This window comes from Geospiza fortis, unplaced genomic scaffold (assembly GCF_000277835.1).
Source record: "Geospiza fortis unplaced genomic scaffold, GeoFor_1.0 scaffold40, whole genome shotgun sequence".
In the NCBI taxonomy this organism is placed as follows: Eukaryota; Metazoa; Chordata; class Aves; order Passeriformes; family Thraupidae; genus Geospiza; species Geospiza fortis.
In genome coordinates this window covers 25,200,328-25,221,084 of record NW_005054297.1, presented here as the reverse complement: position 1 = coordinate 25,221,084, position 20,757 = coordinate 25,200,328, and the positions used below count along the sequence as shown (strand labels likewise).

At 38.3% G+C, this 20,757-nt stretch overlaps 1 protein-coding gene across 1 annotated transcript in view; it reads left to right on the top strand.

Moving 5' to 3' along the window:
• TLL1 (tolloid like 1) overlaps window positions 1-20,757 on the top strand; it is a 125,561-nt gene that overhangs the window by 2,098 nt on the left and 102,706 nt on the right.

Genomic DNA, 20,757 nt, shown 5'->3' with positions numbered 1-20,757 from the left:
CCCTCCCGGGGCCGAGACGGGCCCTCGGCGCCGGCCGGCCCGTGGAGGTGGATGCGATAAGCGCGGCTCCCGAGCGGGAGGGTTGCGCAGGGCGGTGACTGTCTTGTCTGTCTGTCTGTCGGGCTTTCGGCCCCCGCGTCCCGCTCCCAGAACCCGGCTGGTGGTGTGCGGGCCGGTGTTCCACAGCCTGTGCCGTGGTGTTCCTCAGCCTGTGCCGTGGTGCCTCCCGCCTGCTCGGTGCCTGACAGATCCCTTTCCACGCTGTGCTGAGGTACAGCCTCTTCTCGCTTGGTACAGTGGTTTTCTAGAACGTTTATCCTACTGAGTTAGGACTGCTGCCTCTAATGCCAGATACAATTCTTCACCCATTAGAGTTATCAGTAACAAGAACTGACCTCAAAAACTGGGTTCACTGGTGTTTCAGTAGACTTGTGTATCTCCGTGATGCTTTTTTATCCTCCCGAGTGGTTAGCAGCAGTGGTTGTCCATTCCCAACAGCTCTATTGTTAAACAAGCACTCAAGTTTTCTAGCAGCCTCCTTTGCATTAATTAGTTATTTTGTATTCTGAAAACTAGTTCAGCCAAAGGTTGTGCTCTCTATATCTATGTGGTTTTCTTTAATTTATTGAAGAGAATGTGTGGTGTACATATATGCCAAATATGCAGACGCTCTGTTTTTCTAATCACAAAAATATTTTGTTCCTAAGTGTGAATTGTTAGGTCTGACTTGCTTACAAGTGAAGAATGTTCAAGTTCGAAAAGAACAGAAGCAACTGCAATCAAAACATTATTTTTTCCTCAATTAACACTGACAAATACGTAACTGGTCATTGGTAACCTTTTCTTCTGGTCTGTAATTATTTAAGAAGATTCATATGCATCATTTCATATAATGAGAAATGCCTGTTTATTCTCAGTTTGCTGTGGGATTCTTGTTTCATAGTGGGAATAATTAGCAATTATAATTCATGATACTAAGTGTTTTGAGGTTATGCATGAGAGAAAGACAACAGTAGGAGACTGCAATTTGATCTGCATTGCCAATTCTCTGCCATCACTTTGTTTTGCCTGGAGAAAGAAGCATTTGTTTGGAAAATTTGGCCCATGGAAACATTTTATTGAAGTTCTTACTTGTGCTGCTTCACAAGTATAGGGAGCTTAGGTACTACAGGGACAAGAGATAGGTAGGTAGGTGTATGAAGAGTTATGTGTGTGTAGTTCCTCTTACTCTTAAAAGCTGTCACTTTGAGGATGTCTATCCAGTAAAAAAACCTATTTTTTTTTTTTTGCTTCTTAGTGTGTGGTAGTTCTTCAGAAATAAAAATGCGCCTCAATGGTGCACACTGGGTGTGTACCATGTATCCATCATATTTTAATAAAAAATTGAAAGCTCTATATATCAATGGAACTGATCCTCCAAGAGTATTTCCCAATTTACTTTTCCTGCTAGACCTTCCTTAAAGGCTCCATTAATCTCAGCCTGTAAAGTGCCTGATCAAAGATGCTGGGAGCAGTGGGTGCTCAGCCTCTTTTAGCAGCACAGCCCAAGTGTGTGTTCTCCCCACATCTTATCGTCTGGGGTGGGTTTTGGGCTCCCAGGAGTAGGTTTACTGATCTCTGCCATTAGGATGGTTTCCACAGTGAGGCCCTATAGAAGGACAAAGCCAGGCTTCACACTCAGGGGTGTGAGACGTTCACACTCAAATTTGTGTGTCACTCTATGCGCAAGGAAACGGGATAAAATAAGAGCATTCTTGCTGAGATAAGGTATGCAAGCTTTGTAGATATCATTAACACCTGCTTTTACTGCATCTTGAGGGCCTGCAGCTGAGCCTGTAAAAGTGCTTTTTTTTTTTTACTCTGTTCAGGCTGGTCAGTTGGGTCAGTGTTTTCTGTTAGGAACCAGATAGAAGTGACTTTCTGCAGCTTAGCAAACACCCAAAGTAATTTATAGTTTTACCTAGTTCAAAAACTTCAGTGATACCAGTGCAAATCTTAGACATGTTAGACCTACCCCCAAATATGCTGATGCAAGATTGTTTCACCTGTATTTTAGAAGTTATTTGCATTCAAATTTTCTCCAGTGAGTGGGGTTTGCTGCTTAGTTTTTTACTGCATAGACTACGTTTGCAATCTTTGTGATAGAAAGCACTGCACATGAGGCATGAGATCCATAATTAGATAAAGTTACAATTCCTTATAGATACCTATTTCTGTTGAATAAATGTTCTCTTGGTAGGTCCCTTTCTCCCTGTTTTATGAAGGAATTTACCAGAAACAAAATGTGACAGCCTCTCAGGGGTTATTTACGGGTATTCTGTGGGGATTTTTATGCGTACTATATGTGTGTTTTAACTTTTTCACAGGAAGGGATCATTTTAGTGAATGTGCCTAGAATCACCCTGTTGCTTTGACTTAAAAGCCCCAGGAGCAGCACAGTGCAGGATAATATAGAGGCTGACAAGTACATTTTCTTACAATATTCTTACAATCAGATGCCCTGTAGAACTAGGAGGTGTTTCTCCATCTGATGTTGCCATTTGCATCTAAAACAGCAGCTATTTTATGCAGCAACCCCAAAGTACAGTCTCAGTAGTAAAGTCAGCACACTGGGAGCCCTGGAGCTTCAGGGAACAGAAGGGTCTGGAGAAATGCTGTGGTGCTGTTGGGGAGACAACCATTGGAAGGAAACTGTTGACATTGTGCAGAAGAACTTGATGAGCTGTGTGGTTTCCCGTAGGTTTGTCTGCAGACCTTTAACCTGTGTGTGAATTTTGGGTCACGCTACTCCTCCTTCCAACAAGAATCCTGGCACACTGTAGCAGCGGGATGTGATGTAACACAGTTTCTGGGCTTCTGAAGTCTCGGATATTTCCTTGTGTCTCTCTGCAGGATATTGCCCTCAGTGTTTACCGTTGTGAGTTCAAGTGTAAGGCATTCTTAGTTCATCTTCAAGATACAATTTGCCAGAAGATGTGAAACTGGGAATGCCATAGTCTAAGGACATAGATCAGCATTTGTATAATCAGATATCATTCCAAAGAAGAAAATCCTGGGTTAGATTTCAAGGGGCATCATCAGACTTTTCATATTGCAGCATGCACCTGCATTTATTTGTGGATTCCTAAAGTTTTTCTTTTTTTTTTCTATTCTTACCACAGTTTATGACTTATTCAGGATATCTGCTGAGAAACGCAGAGAGCGAGATGGCTAGAAAAATAATTTCCCATCCTGTAATACTTGTTCATAGCCTGAACTTAGTTGATATTCAAGGTTTTTTGAAGGCTTTTGTTTTGTTTTCTCAACAACTTTGTTTCCTAAAGCAAAGCAAAGTAAATAAAAAAAGGTGGGTGTACTCTGGTGTGGTTTTCCAATTAAAATACCATGAACTGTGGGAGATTAGGCAAGAAGTCCTAGTTCTGTTGTATAGCTACAGTGCTGAGGTCTGTTTCAGCCTCTGGACAGCTGACTGTCCTCAGATAAGTCTCTTTTAGCATTTCTTCTGTGAGGTATTTCACTTCCTAAAACAAATGTTAAAGGTTTGGGGAATAAGCTCGGAATTGAGTTCCTTGGGCTATTATTTTTCCCTTTTGTGGGCCTATTTTTTTGCACTAGAAATTTTGTCTTGTACTAGGAGAAATTCTCCCAAGGAGAATGTCACTGAAACTTTTACAGTTTTCACTGCCATTAGCTTCGATTACTCCCCCTGCCAAAACCCAGTTAATTGGGATTTTTTTTCCTTTCAAATGATGCATGAATTGCTCTTATTTTTTTTCCCCTCAGTGAAGCTAGACAAAAATGTAAAAAAAAAAGAATATTGTAAACAAGCAATTAAATTTATGGCTTTGTACCTTGAAAGTTGGTTAGCATGCAGTTATTTGACTAAGAACAAATTCCGTATGTATGCATGCCTGCCTGCTTGAGAATTAGAGAAAATTAAGACAGACTGTCCTTATATCTCTATTTCTCCCTCCTGTGAGAATCTAAGGAACTACTTTGTTTACTTTGCACTTTTATAAATAATAATAAAAAAGTTTGCACTGTATGTAGCAGGGAAATTGGTATTTCCCGCATCACTGAAGCATCTAACCTAATAATATATTTTATTGATAAAATAGCTGAACAGGAAAGATTGATAGTAAATGTTGAGTGCAATTATTATGCAGTGTCATCTGTAACTGCAGTCTAACTATTGTTTCCTGATGTTGTAGCAGCAACATTCTATACTACTACATTTTTATTTTAGTTTCCCTCGTGTGCTCTGGGACGTGTTCAGTTGTAAGCATTCTAATTGTGCATTCTGGTAATAGGAAAATTCTTAAAACCTCTGATTTTATATTTTGAATCTGTTGCATGATTTAGGTAAAAGATCTTTCATATTCATAGTTCAGTGATGTAGTAGACTCTTAAAGCTATATTGTGCAGTTTGTACTAATATAGAGGTTGTGCTGCTAATATCACTTGCCAGACTGACAGAACTGTGACTGTTCATGTAGTAAATGCATAGTGTAGGCAGCTGAAAGAGAAACAAGCTTTTCTGAATAGTCTTCCCAACTGGTTTCCATCCTGCTGTGGATAAACTTATAGGGTAAATAAGACTACTGAGAAATGTAGCTTTTAAATATTTCCCCCCCCCACCCCAGAATTCTCCACCATTACTTTATCTTTTATGCCCTTAAATGTAGTATCTCAACAGCTTTGAAAGAGATTTGTGAGAACATAAGGTTCTTTTCCTCCTCAGCTTCATTGAAAAGATTAATTCAGTATGAAACTATGGGAAAACTACATCAAATGTTTTATGTTCTAACTTTGTGAATGTCCTTCCACACCAAAGGCTCAATTTCATGTCCAGAGCACTTTCCATGAGCGTCTGTTTCTGAATGTATCTCCAGTGTGTCGAACGAGTGACCTGCAAGGAGCAATATTACATCACTGCAAAACAAGGCTAATTGACAAATCTAATTGAGCTTGGAATCAAGTCCCCAAGGCAAACTCTGAAACACTCACCACACCTGGATATCTGCATTATGTCATTCTGATTGCCCCTCTGGACAATAGGGTTGATAGGCTTATGACATAATTTCATTCACTTCTTTTTGGAGAGAAAGTCATGTCTCTTGTGCACGGTGGTGACAGATGGTCTGCAAAATGGAGGAGCTGTAAGACTGGAGAGTCAACTTCTGGTTTTCACAAGCACATTGGACTTTGTGGAGAGGAAGACTTCTTTTTTCCCTTCCTGGATTCATTATAATAGTCTAAAATTTATAACAGTGAATGAACAATGGAAGAAATCTCTAGTCTTTGTTTAGACAAGATGTGTTTATGCTTAAACTGAAATAGCTTTTTATAGTCTGGCTTTCAACTTAGGAAAAATGTTCTAGTATTTATTTTTTGTTTCTACTATGTATCTGTACAAAAGATAAATTCTAAGAGCAGTATTACAGAGCAAAACTGAGTTTTGGCCTTTCAAAGCTTTCAGTTTGATGAGCAGCATTTCATAGGGTTTTTCAGAGTTTTCTCAGCCTCTTTAGGACCTTTCTAACCTCATTGTTTCAGTCAGTAGTGAATGCAGTCCTTACCCCCCATTCTTAACCAGAAGCAACCTCTCTCCACCTCCCTACTACATCTCTTCAGAGTAACAGAACTGAAAGTGTGACTAGAGAAATCGTTGTGTATTTTTAGTTCTGTCTTGTCAGGATATTTTTCTTGGCTGAGAGCTAATGGCCAATCTGTTAATGTGTTTTAATGCATATTCATTCTTTGTGTCTGCTGTGTATCTTCTACTTATTTTCCTAGAATTTCTTTCATTGTTACTATGGCAAGTTTCCTTGCTTCTGGATTCCCCCTCTACTGAATGCACTTTTCACTTGTTTTTCAGCTTTTCCTTGTGCTGCCTGACCAGTCTTCTATTCCTTCTTGTTTTCTTCCCTCAATGTGTTATTCTCTTCCTTACAATTATCAGTTTTTTCCTCCAAATAGAACTTCTAGCTCATCATCAGGCTTTCTGTAAGATTGTCCTCTAGTGCTTTGATAGCTCTGTAGCAAAGAAACTGGGCACCTGTGAGCACAGCTGGAAACGAGGAGGAGGAGAAAGATGAGTGGGCTGTGTGTGACCAGCATGTTCTCAGAGGCCTCGTGCTGGATGCTCAGTGGGCTGCAATGATCTGTGAGGCACTGCACAGCCAATCCTGAAATATCCAGCTACAAATGTTTATGCAGACAGCATACGTCAACCTTCTTTCTTCTTGCTGGGCTCCCGCACATAAACACCAAGATTTGATGTGAAGACAGTCCCTTGCTCACCAACAGGAGCAGGAGTACTCTAAGTACTTGAAGTGTAAAGGTTATTTGCTTTTACTTTTTTATAAATAAAAGGTTTTTTTGTTTTTGCTTTTGTATAAATAGTGGCACAGCAGAACAGGTTGAGCTGGGAAGTGTGAAGGTGGAGGCTGTGCTGGGGACATATGCACACACATGCCAGTGTGTGACCCGTGTGAGTGATTGCTCTGCAGGCTGCTACAGAGGCAGCTCCCACTCAAACAGACACTCCCAGATGGCTTTTTTTTTTTTACTTTTGGCTTTTTGGGGGGAGTTTTGCCCGAGTAATGGTCTGCAAGTGCAAATTTTGATTGACTATGAGTATCAGGTGTTTGAAAATATTTGAGCACAATCAGATAGCTCTTGCGAAGCAATAATGCTCGGAAATGTAGGTTTGTGGGTTTTCTGTTCAATATTAAGAAACAGAGATTCTCAAGACCAAAGTGCCAAAAAATCAATATTATTCTAAAATAACTCCTAATTTTTTTCTTGAGGTGTGTGAAATACGATGCCTGATAGGATATGCAGTGTTTATTAAACCAGTTTCTTTGCTATATACACTCTAAGGATAAAAAGGTCCATCAATAATTGACTAGAATTGATTTTGAATTTTTTCCTTCATTTTGCTGGTCATAAGTGATGCCTGATAAGGAAATAACCAGAAAAATTAGGACACAAAATTGCAAAGGAAGGATATTTATTTTAAAATTAATTTTCAGTGCATTGAAATCTGACTTTGGAAATTCTCTATCTTGCTGCCCTTGTGAATTTCATGTCTTTTCCTACAGAAACTGAGTGACAGGGACACATTGCTGCATCTGAAAGGTGCCAGTACCTCTCCAGCCGCATTATGATTCCTGATACAATTTACAATATTGTATGGTGGAACTTTAGTATCAGTTCTTGTAAGAAGTGAGGGGACAAGGACATCAGCTGGGGAGGTTGTATCAAAATAGTTGCACAGATGAATTCCGTTATTTTCATGCTGATGGCAGCAGCTAAATATATTCCTAATAACAAGTGTAATTGTTATCAAACAAAAATAAATCCATTTTATTGGTGTCTGATATTTTAATAGGTGCTAGTTAGGTGTGTTCTTGCTGTCATGGGCATTGTAGCACTAAAGACCTTCAACACTTTTCCACTTTCCCAAAAGTCGATAAAGAATTTTGCTTAGGGCACAGTGATGATCCAAAGGGTGGCCAAAAGGCAGAACTTCTGATGTTTCCAGATGATGTATTCAGATAAGCAAAGACAATAATTTCAGATGGTTCTTATATAATATCAAGATTTATTTAAACAGTTTACTTGCAGAGTGAATTATATTTGCTTTCATGAGGAGTAGTTTTAGAACAACTCTGCGGGTGTGAGAACATGACGATGAACTGCCCAATTTCTCCATCTGGTAAAATGTCCTTATATTTATAACAAATTTGCATACATCTTCTTTTTCACTTGTACTTGCTTTTTTCCCTTACTCAACATTACTCTTACAATTGTGCTCTTACTTCAGCTTTATTTGTAGGTAGGTTATGCCACACTTTACTGTTTTTACTTTACAACTCTTTCCATACTTATAATTCTGTTTTACTTTACAACTCTTTCCATACTTATAATTCTGTACATCATTCCTTGTATGAATGTATAGGGAAATGGATAAATCAGGTATCTTGTGTTCAGGCAATATGCTTAGCCCTTTTCTAATGAAGAGCATAGTGTGTTTCCATGAAAAATTGCCAGCATCATGTTGAAGGCATGTTACCCATTTTTTATGACCTTCATTTTATTACCAGGATCTTTGAGATGTCCATCAGCCCATCCTTTTGCCATAATATAAACTACTCAGTCTTTAACTATGGAACTCTTCAAGACTATTGATTCAGGACTGAATTGTGGAATCCTTTTTATGTTGTTACTGATATGCCATAATTGCATTATCTTCTGGTAACTTACAGAGATTAATCTTTTATGCATGGAAAAGAAATTGTAAAAGAAAAACCCACAACAAACCCACAGACAAAAAACATTAATTCAGCCTGTAAATCACTGAGGAACCAGGCTTGCATGGGTATTTAATTCCCCCAAGATTGCATTATTGGAAAAACTGTTTAATGAAAACAGGGTAAAAAGATGTTCAAGTTAGCAAAGAGAAAATGAAAGAGAATGTTCATGTTTATCATGTTCTATTTCAGAAATTATACACGAAGATAAAATAGAATCTATTTGTTTCTACTTCTAATAATCTGTTTAATTCTGAAGTGGAAAATTCAAAACAGACTAAGAGCTGTAGGGATTTTATGCAACCTTTTTTTTTAATTGAAATCTGCTAAAGGATTCCATGGAGGCAGTGTTTGGATATATGATATGACATTTACATAGGTAGCAGGGGTATCTGTGGGGCTGGTATTTAGTAATGGTAACAATAATGATTTTCAAGTGGGTATATAGCTCAGGCTTCAGAGTTCAAGCCAGTATTTAGTAGCTTGAAACAAGGATGAACCCCAATATGTGGCAAGATTATGCCTGTCTACCTAGTGCAAATTCTTGTTTCTTTCTGCGAAGCAGCTGGTGGTGACTGCTGTCAAACACAGGACCTTGGATATGGTCCAGTGCTGCAGTTCCTTTGTTCCTCAGCCCTCCCTAAGTGCTATTTCAAAAACTCATGTCTTGTAGCATGCCTAAAAGATAAATGCAATTTAGCTATTTTGGGATGTGAATGAATTTCAAAGCTCAATATCACTGAAAACACATTGACCAACTATAGCTGATGAAAATGAATGTATGCAGGCATACAAGAAGAAAACTGCATTTAGCTATGTTTGTAGATTGTCACTATGGGTCCAGTGGAGCACTTGTACGTTTATCTATAAACCACATGTGTGCACACACTCACCTGACTACCTAAGGAGCTACCATGGAAGCAAAGATGCCTGTAGAACTATCTATAGAGGCTCTTTGAAGTCATGTGTACAGGTTGTGTGGGTGCTGTTCTTCTTTTTGCTTTTCCCCACTTATAAATGCCAAGGTAACTTGTGTGTAAATCTGACCTAGAGGCCATTGGACTCACTCAGTATGTTTCCAGTTACTTTAGAGATAATGTTTATAGGTGAATAAGTAATAAGCAGAGCTGACTAATTCACTTCTGTGTACTTGTATGCATGTGCTCACACGCTTTGCAGGCACATCAATGAAGGCAGTTGGATTTTTGCCCCAGTTTCTGTAGTTGTCATCACTAACACAAGAGTATAATGAAATCTTGCATTCAGTGACCTTGTGATTACAGGTTCTTTCTTGCTGGACCGGGGTGTGAAAAAATCCAGCAGCTTGAAGAGCATCTGATTTTCTCTTTTTTCCCTTTATGAGAAGCTTCAGGATAAGACTAGATTTTGATTACTGCAACAATTTCTCAACCTTTAGAGATAGGTTTCTTCTTGTCACAGCTGAATACTCTATTAATTGGGCAATCTGATAAATGGCTCAAGATGTTGATAAACATGATGGTTGCAGTTGCATATACAGTTCCTTATCTGTATAATTTCAAGAAATGTAAAGTCAAAGACAAGAAGCCATTTGTTACAAAATACAGCAGGCATGTGAAACTGGTGTCAATCATGTACCATTAGGTGAAGTTTGACAAGCCCTGAAATCTTCAATCACAATCAAAGCACTGAAATCTTCAATGATTTGCGATATCCCCAAATTAACACATTTTCTAATCCAGAAGCTACTAGGAGATAAAGAGATTCTGGAAAACTAGGAGGAACAGGTGTACTAGTGTTCCCATTTATTTATTAAATTGAAGAATTAGTTAAAGGCGAAATAAGAAGAGAGCAGAAAGTATTTTTTTCCCCACAGCTGTGTGTTGTTTGGATGGATTGGAAAAGCTCTAGATTGCTGTATAGAACTAAATAACCTTACAACATAGCCTAACTCTGTGCAAATCTTGCATTTAACCACATTGTTTGTTACTTTCATGTTTTGAAAACTTCTGTTTTCTTTCTGATGTTTCGTCAGTGTGTTGAACTTAAATCATGGCCAGAGTGAGAACTGCAGGTGATAAATGAATCTAGATTTGACTGAGGATTCTTGTTGAAGAAAGTTCTTGGCTTTATTTACAAAGTTTTCTGGACTAACTTGGTAAGGGAAAGAAGTAAGGAGAAAAATCTTCCCCCTTCATGAAAATATTAACTTTCTACAGCTTTTTGATCCTTTGATCACTAAATTGCAGGTGCAGTAGAGAGCAGAGAGAGGAGGAGAGGGGTTTCCTGGTTTTTTTCCGTTTTTTAATCTCCATTCTTGGGGATGAAGCATTTTCACACCTGAAATGCAGGTGTAAATACAGAAACCTAGTCCAAGCCTTTTGGATGTTTTCATTCATAATACCTTTAATTTGGATGAAGCTGAATTAAAATATGAATTGTAGTGCTGATGGATCACAGTCAGTGTGTCTACACAAGTGAAGCATGAGTAGAGAGAATTTATAACACACGCTTCCCTTTGCATTATGGAAGAGAGCCAAACACAAAGATGCCTCCTAGATCAGTCATGTGTTTATGGATATATGCAGATCTTTTAGCTAAAGCTGAAATGTTAGAGAGAAATGCAAGCTATTCTATGGTGCTTTAAATCAAAAATGTGGAGAGCCAGCTCAAGTCATGACAATCTTTATCAACTTGGACAAAATTAATTTTTCTTGGCTATTTTTTGATATTTTTAATAATGTGTCTTAGATTTATTTGGTCTATGGTATAGCATTCCATCACATATAATGTATTTTTACTGATTTATTGATCTAGACATTCTAGGTTCAAGTTTGTATAAGAAATTGAATAATTTCCTGAATGACTCACACTTATAATCAAATCTTTCTAAATATTTTGTTTGTCTTTCCTAATTTTGAACAAGATCAGACTAAATAACAGCCACAAGGAAAAAATCAACAAAAATAAACATAAATAGTAATCCTTAATTCTAACTACATAATCTTATAGAAGAAGAAAAATTATTTGACCCTTGATTTCTGCTCACATAATCTGGTTTGTCCTCATTGACCTAAAGTATCCTAGGTTTTATCAGTGGAGAAGTGTTTTTCTCCTTCCAGCAAGAAGATGATGTGTCATCAAAATTAGCAAAAACCTAGATGAGATTTTGGATGCACTTGGAAGTGCTAATGAAAAAAGTTAATATTCCCATTCTTTGTGTGATTCCTCAATTGTGATTCCTTTTATGCTGTACTGATATGGAAATAAACCCTTTGTACAGCTGGCTATCCACTGGAAAGGACAATGTGCAAGATTTGCTCCTGCACTTATGGAGCTACAGCCGAACAAACACTGCATCTTTCCTTTCTGCCCTCTTGAGAATCACTTCTGGATTTTAGTTTCCCTCCCTGCTGGTTGCCTGAGGAGTCACAGGTATCTGTGTTTAAGGCTGGATAGGTGCTTAGAGAAATCATAGAGAATGGGTTATTTGCCAGGCAAAGCCAGATACTCAGGTAAAACTGAGATGCAAATGCTAGGTAAATTATCCTTTACTGAACCTTCTGTAGCCATAGATGATTTCCAGCAGAAATTTCTGTGAGGGCTTTTTTTCTGCAGCTCAAACTACTCTCTGTAGTTTGTCTGCTGCTAAAGTAGTGCCTTTTGATTAATGATACAGATACTGAAATTCCTAGTGGTATTTTGTTGCAACCTGTTGTTCAGTTAAATATGGATGAATTGTTCTTGCTCAGATCTTTTGATTTTGCTTTTGCACACTGCTGTGGGTTCAGTAGCTCTTACACCTGGTAAAATGCCTTGGCTTGTAAAGATTTTGTGTCAGGAGGTTTGTTAAGCTTTTTCTTTCTGCGAGATTGGACTAAGAAAAGGTAGCTACCTTCCTTGTACACTTTGAATTTCATCTCTTTGGACTGTCATAGCTAAAATAGCACTGCCTTGTATCCTGCTGTGGGGTACAGCAGATCCAGCAGGTGGGATGTGGAAGTTGGATAGACCGTGATGTGGGCTGTACAGCAGGGAGCTGTGCTCTGGGCAGGGACCCACAGCAGCCAGTGAAGGTACTGTGTTTTGGGGTTTCTTTACCTTTATGATAAAGTAGTGTTTTCATTTTTATCTGACTTTTGTGTCCTGGCACATTTATGTATGACTACTAAATGCTTTATGTGCTGCAACCTTATAAGGCTGAATTCTTCACTCAGGCTGTACTTCCTCTTAGGATCTTTTGTTACTTCTCATGAGATGAATGGCATGGTGGCATCCACCTTAATGAAGTCAGAACTTGAGGCTGAGGAAAAAATTGTATTTAGGGTCACTTTACTGAAACTTACTGGAGGTGTATTTTTTCAGCAATCCATTACAGTGGAGTCAAGAGATAAGTGGGTAATTATGGTGGTAACTGTTAGTTTTGGTATTTTGTTTTATATCTATATCTATAATTATATCTATATCTATTTATCTATCTATCTGCAGGCACTGCAATGGGAGAATCTTTTTAAAGTGAATTCCCAAGCATAATCAGCTGTTTTAAAGCAAACAAATAGTTGTTGTTAATACACAGTAAGAAGCAGATAATCCATGTAGTTTAACCAGGCTCTTTGAATCGGTGCAAAGAAAAACTAATTTGAAAAGCTTTTGTTGTCGCTCCCCCTTTACAGTAGGAAATTATATGGAGAGAAGATGTTGTAGCAAGGGGAGCATAGAGGAACTGTTCTGTGCTGTGAGCCAAAGGACATCATTAGGAACACTCCTATTATCTGGAAGCCTGACTTCCTGTCTCAGTTTCCTCGTGGGTCTCAATGAATGGAAGAAGAAATGGAACACTTTCCTGCTTGGCCAAAAACTCTGCTAAATTACTCCTTTGGCTGCATGCCACACCATGCTCCGGAATAAATCCTGCAGCTCCCCCCTGAGTCTGGAGGGTACTTGCTGTAGTTCCTTGGTGCTGGTGGAGTGAATTTTAGGAAGTCCAGGGATACTGTAATGCTTCAGGTGTCCTTTTGTATATCTTGAAAAATTCTTTTTGTGATAGAGACCAAGAGATGCATTTACATTTTATTAATTTGAGCTTCTATGGGATTTTAAACAACTGCAAGTATGTTAGGATTGTGATATTTGGTAAATTATTTTACTGCAATGAAAACAATGTAGCATGCCTTGTAAAATCTACCAGAAACATGTGTAAAATAAGACACTTTTAGACATGCATTCAACTAAATAACTAATTTTCTGGTTTTGTTCCCACATAGTTTTAGCACATCAACTACTGTTTATGTGCCAAAATTATTTTATTACTTTTATTCCAAAGTATAAAATAAGGTAGTAAAGATTTTTGTATATAGAATAAAACAAATTTCAGACATCTTATTAAGTGCAGTAGATGCATCTTCTATGCATAGAGAAGAGTTTAAAGAATTTTTTCTTTTTTGTATTTCTGGTCTTTGGTACATTTCTTTAACATGCATATTAGCCCCCAAAACTTTCAGTATCTTCTCTTAGCTCTGATTTTAATTAAAGCTGCAGCACCAAAGTTTTGATTCAGTTGTTACTGTCAGTTTCTATACTTTCTGTTTTAACTACATTTGGCAAGTAAGAACCTTGCAGCTGACTCAAAGGAAACTTGGCGAAATACACACCATTTCCCAATAGCCTTTCTCTAAAATAGAAGATATATGGGACAGTGTTTAATAAATTTTGTCTTGTTTTGCATCCAAGAAGAAAAATATTCTTAATTCTCTGGAGCAGGGGAATGCTTACCATAGTTAGTGTTCTGTATCTGTCATTTTTCAAGGGTGACAGGCAGCTGTCCAGCTGGAAATGTTGGACACACTTGGAAAAAAGTACAGAAAATGCTTAATGCCACTGGTGTATTTCAACAAGAAAATATTGATCAGGCTCTGGTTTGTTCAGCTTGTTTTGTTTTGTCTTGTTTTTTCCCCTGCTAGTTTGTCTTATAGTTTTTAGTGTGTGTTCCTTGTTCAGGCTTTCCTGAATTTACTCTGTATGACTTTCATGGTGTACCAGCAAGAGGGTGATGTGAAACAATGCTTCTGCCACTGAAACAGCTGTCAGCTTCATCTGTGGGCATGCAATTGTGCCATACAGGCTTGATGCTGAGGTCACTGTTTTTTTTCCAAGGGAGCAGAAGTGCTGGATTATGCTCATCATGCCAACCCATCCTGTAGTCTACTTTCAGACTCCTTTGTGTAGGCAGCTAAATGCTTTCTGACATTTCTTTCTAATGTCCTTGGCTGACAATCAGTGCTCCCAGCCTTGATACCTGTGCATTCTGAGACTTGGCACTAGTGGAGGCATAGTGGATGGACTTTTCTATCTGTTGGCTACAGGAGGAAAGCAGAGAGTTCCTTTTTAATGGAAGTTTATTAAGGTCATGATTTTGAAAGCTGAAATTTGGGAGATCTCATTATTCCCATTGCTTCCCCTCTCTGAGCAGCAATACAACCCTGTTTTTTCTGCTGCACCTAAGAGGTCTCTCCCAGATGTCCTTGTCCTATGTCCTCCTGATTCAGAAGAAAAAGGAGAGACTTCTGTGCCTGTCCACAGTTTTCAGAGTCACTGGTAAGATGCCACCAAAAGTTCCTCATCCTTTGCACTCATGGCACAAAATGTAAGATTTCAACTAACACAGTGCAGAAATGTTGATTTGTATTGTTAACATGGGTGTATTTCAGTGTCTGTAGTTAAGAATTTCTAGTTATTTTAAAAAGGTGTTACGTAGTTACACATGATAAATGAAAAACAAAAAAAACCCCCAGCCTCCTTCATAAGAGGATTTTTTGAGCTCCAAGGAGAGACAACACTAATGGTGCAGAAGGCACTGTAAATATATATTTCCAAGTTCTTTTGATTCTGTATTTATTTTAATTCAGTATATTTTTATTTTTGTGCAAGAGGAACTCCTCTCACCTTCTGTGGTCTAAATGTATTCCTATAGTTAAATGTAGATGTTCTTTCTGAGAAAAAGCCATAAACTAGCAAATTCTGCTATTGTCCTTCAAACAGGACAGAATTTGGCTCAACAATTTATATTGTTTTCATCCTGAAGTAAGGATTTGGGTCCAGTGTTGAAGGTTTATCTTTTAAAGACTTGAGTGTATTTATGTTTTACCACTATTGCATATCATCATATTATTTAGCTGTTTAATATCTCTATGCACTATGTTAACGTTTGTCTAAGGATTTCATATCACATCTATGATTTACTCCATGGAGTTTTGCTTTCCTGAGTTTCTTGTGTTTGACTTTTTTTTTTTTCCCCTCAAAGAGTTCTCTGAGATAAAGTTTGCACAGAGTTTCTTCTTGATGTTTTTCTGACACTAATGTGGGAGAAAGTAGGTCTTTAGTAGACAAAGGGTACTGCCGGTTTGTGAGAGGGAGTAGTGTTCCTTTATGTAGTCTGGCCTATAGATTGATTTGGTGTGGATATAGCTAGTAATAAAATGCAATATTGGTGCACCCAGTGACGTGACTGTGAGGAAAGCTTGCCAGTGCATCACAGGCTGAGGTATAAACTGAGTTAAAAATATTCCCAAAGAGAATATTCGCCTGAAGGAGATTGTTAAAGTTTGCCCTGACTAGATCTGTCAAGTTTCTTTTCAACAGCAAAGCTAGAAGAATAGCAAGAAACTGGATAATTCTCAAGTTCTTATTCCAGTTGTTGCTTATACAAATGACGTTTTGTTTAAATTCTTATGTATTTGGGTAGCTGTGGCAGTTTGAATTTTTTTAGACCATCAACTTAGACTTGAGATACTTATTGTACTAAAACATCAGCAAGTCTTGGTTATAAAATGTCTGCTTCATTTGTGTTGTCAAAATGAACATAATATGGTTACAAAGCAAGACTTCACTCTGTCAGCTCCATGAGGTCAATTAAACTGAGGGTGCTGGAACATTAGCTGCAGTATATGTTGACACGGAAACAGTTTGATAGATAAACTGTAACTTCAAGAAGTGCATGAACTTGGTTTTTAATTGTGAAGGTTTAATGTAATTTGGTAATGTAAATGAAAAATGGGAACTTGCTGTCATTATGTGGTCTAGGTAAAATCTTATGGAAACATTTGCCAGCCACTTTACTGGTTTAAAGAACAGACTAATATTAAATTTAGGGGAGTAAAATCTGTATGGGGGTACTTTGTATTTGAAGATGACTTGCTTTAAAAGCTTACTGATCTATGCACTATGCAGATTTTTCCTGGAAACAAAGTATGTCTTTGTATGTCTTTCAAACGATTTTCTGTACTTGCAGAAATGTTTGTGGTGTAGGAGCTTGCGTTATTACAAAATAAGCCATTCCCAAGTGACCTGCGAGTACTAGGGAAAATGTTCATAAAGGCGGAAGGATATAAATTACTTGGTCACCTGAACACATTGTTTCAATGTTCCAAGCAGCTGAGGTGGCTTGGTCTGTTCAGCCTGGAGAAGAGGAGACTGAGGAGACACCTCACTGCAGTTACAGCTTCCTCATGAGGAGAAGGCCCGGCACTAGTCTCTGCTCTTGGTGACCAGTGATAGAACCAAGGGAGTGGTCTGAAGTTGTGTCAGAGTAGGTTTAGGTTGGTTTAGGAAAAGATTTCTCACCCAGGGGGTGGTTGGGCACTGGGACAGGCTCCCCAGGGAAGTGGTCAGAGCACCAAGCCTGGACAGTGGTTTCAGATACGTGGTGTGGTTCTTAGGGTGTTCCTGTGCAGCACCAGGAGCTGGACTTGGTCTTTGTGGGTCCCTTCCAACTCTGATTCTGCAAAAAACCCACTTCAGTTGCATTATGTGAAGCTAAGTAACCAATGAAACGGCTGGCTGTTTCTGAGTCATATCTGTCATTTAGGGTCTTGCTCTCAGATCTAGCTGTGTGTCTTGGCTTTCAGCAGCAGCAAGCAACATGCCTGTGCTGCCTGCTGCCAATGCCCCTTGAAAATACTCTCTGGGGACTCCAGTTCCCTGATATACAGAGATTAGGATGGAGTAAGAAAAAATCACCATAAATCTGAGGTTTTGTGGCAACTCTGAAGGTTTGGCACTGTGGAAAGCAGTTCCTGTTGCTCATCCTCTTAAAGCTTGAGCATGGAAAAAGAGGTGGGGACTGAGTAACAGGCTGGGACGAGCTGTAGGAGGGTGAGAAGCTGGATGGCAGAGAGAAAACAAAATGATGCCTTTGCTGTGCAGTTGCTGGGTAATTCCTAGAAAAGCTAGAATTTGTTATAGCCCAGTTAAATGGTTCCACACACAGCTGGTTACTCTTTTTGCATGTCAGGGACAGGTTTTGGTACAAATGGCATATTCTAAAGCATATGGGTCCTGCTCTATGGTTTGATCACTTTTCCAGACAGTTTCATGTTCAAATTTGAGTGTTACAGCTCCTCAGTTTCAAAAGACATGTTTTCTTCCACACTGGTCCTCCTCCTTTTCCACTCAGGACAATACGTAGTTTTGCTGTTGACAAACAATAAATATTTTATTTAACTTTTTTTAATTATTAAAAGGCTCTTGTCTATGTACAGAGCCTTTTAGGTTTGTCTGTTAAAATGCTTAACAGAGGTATTTAATGAATTCCAGGATTTCTGTCTCCTCATCTTTTAGGGGGATATTGCTGGAACACAATCTTTTAAATTTGCTTTTGGTGAAAGAAAATTTGGACAGGTCAATTTTGTTTGTTTCTTTTCTAGTCAGACACACTCATTCCTGAACAGTCTCTGAAAGCTTTTATTGCCCTCTCAGCCCATCACAGACATCCTTCCCAGGGGTGCACCTCATGGAGTCAGGCTGTTGTGCACCAGTAGTCTGGAACCAGGCATCACCTTTTGGTTTGCCCAAGATGCAGTTTTGTTAATGGAAACAGCAACAAATAAAAGCTTGAACCCTGACTTCTGAATAATCGGGTAAAGTTTCTTTAGTGTAGGTCTGACCTTTGCCTTCCATCAGCACAAAAAACACCCTGAAAAGCAATAACAGAAAAATAACTTTCATCTTACAAACCACATTCACTTTTGTGAAACAGAATTACTGTGTATCTATCCAGTATTATTTTGTTTTCCAGTGGACTTCCCTTCTAGAGCTTGCAAGTTATAAAGTTGTCTCTGGTTTTGTTCAATATATTTAGAAAAGTTCCTATTATATTTTTCTTTTCTTTTATTGTTTATACTGGCTGGACGAACAAAACTAAAACTTTCTTCTCAGGTTGGAACATAATTTGGTGTGATTGCTCAGCTTCTGATCTCACTACCAAAAACGTCTTCTTTTAGGAGTTGATAAAAATATTTGGCTCTGTTTCACCTCAGTCACTCTTGGCAGTTCTTCGTCTGCTGTTCTGGGGTTTCCATCTGCTCTTTTATGCTGCAGTTTCTTCTTCAAGCCCCAATTCAGCAGCAACAATTGCAAATAAGTGAAAACATCACTGATTTTTCTGAGGCTATGGGGTTGGATGCAGGTGCTGTTCTGCATCTCTGGCAGAATCTTCCAGGATTTTATCTCTCTGCTAAAAGGGAGAATATGGCAATTCCCTGAGGCTTTGAGTATTCCTTTGTTCTTCCTCCCTCACAGGTGTCCAAAGATTTAACCTAGAGCTGTATACACTACTCTAACCCGAAACCAACAAATCTATGAAATTAAACATGTTGCAAGGGCTAAGGAAAATATTTTTTTTAATCTAATGAACTTTTCAAATTAAAGTCCTCTTAGTTGCAGAAAAAAAGTGTATGAATGCATGTGAAATTAGATTTGTTAAAAAGCTTTTATTAAGTTTTTTCCCAGTAACTTACACTTGTTATGTTATTTAAACACTTTTAACTTGAAAAAATAACCCCTACTATGAGTTGTGATTTTTGATGCTGAAAAATCATTTGCTCTCAAGTGATTAAGCTGCTAACCAGCACTCTGTATTAAAAAAAAAATCACACATATACATGACTGTCTGCTTACTTACGTATTTCACTTTCAAATGTGTTTGCCATTTCACAGCATTTTTCACCTCTTATCCATGTTTTTTTTTTTAAATACAGAAAGCACAATCAAAGTGTCCTTCATCATCTAGCTGGTGAAAATGTAATTGTAGTAGTGTAGTGCTGGTGTACCAAAAGGCATATCATTATAGCAAAACCCCTATATTCGTTACTCGTAGGAGACAGCTTGTCTGACTTAATGTAAAGCTTAATCAGAAGGTTTAGAAGGGGAAGTAACAGAAGAAAAAAGACCTTAGTAGTGAATACATGCATAATGAATTGATTCATTCAGTGCTGTCCTTGTATGTTTTTTTCCACTTGCTCTTGCAATGTACATTTTGTCATACTGAGATTTTAATTAATGGTAGGGGAAAAAAAAGGTAATAGTCCTGTGTCAGCCTAGCACTGACATTTATGACAGCCTCCTATTGAGTTAGCAGGTTTTTTTTCCTATAGAATGCTGAAACTTATCATGTAAAAGCTTTTTAATAACTTTAACAGTGAAAAAGATTATTGAACAAAAAAGTGTTTTAAAAAAATTTTTACATTATCCATTTACTGAAGCATGCCTTCTACACAAGCTTTTGGTTTCCTTTCAAACAACTATTTTATATATCCCACTAGTACTTTTTGCTGTCTCAGAGCTATTGTGTAAACTAGAGATATTTACGGCAGAAGTGTGTATGGCATATTTTTTTTTTGTTTAAATATTATCTTGCTTTCATTTTCAAAAATAACCATGGATAGAAGTGTTTTCCTTTGACCACTAAAATAGTTAGAATGTAATATTCAGTATGGAGAGGAAGCTGAGGGAGCCTAAAACATCTTATAAACTTAAAAAAAGAGTGAATTTACTAATGCATGTTGGCAAATCAGCTTTTCATGGTGTTTCCAGGCACAGTGATGTGATCATGGTAGACAAAACCAGGAGGAGAAATGCTGCACTGATTCATCTTTCATTCCTTACATCTTCCTAAGTCAGCTTTTAGCTTTTCCTACCAACTCTGACAGTTGAAGGCAGGTGGTTCTTTCTTTCTCAGCATACCTGGGGCACCTGCTGGGAGAAACAGGAGTGCAACTGGGAGCATTGCATCAGCACTCAACAGAGTTTGCAGACCCGGTGGCTGCTGCTGTGAGCCTCTTAGCCAGGGCAATCTCCTGTCTTTTTCTCTAGTGCACCTTGCTGACTAAGGATACTTTCTCTCTTCTATCCACTTTATTGTGTAAGAAGGCACCTGGTATGTGGAGTCTGCCTGGGAAGCTGCCTCTGTTATTCTTTCCGAAAACAGAAGGGGAGAGTTGATTCATCCTTTATCACAGAGGAAACTTGTTCCCTGCTTTAAGCCCTGAGGGTTTAAATTAAACTTGGCAAGACTTGATGTGCCCTTAGTCACAAGAATCTGTTGGATAGCCCTACTACATCATCTTCTCTATTCAGAAGTGACCTGGTTTTCACACAGTTGGTTCTGCAATAAACAGATTAATGC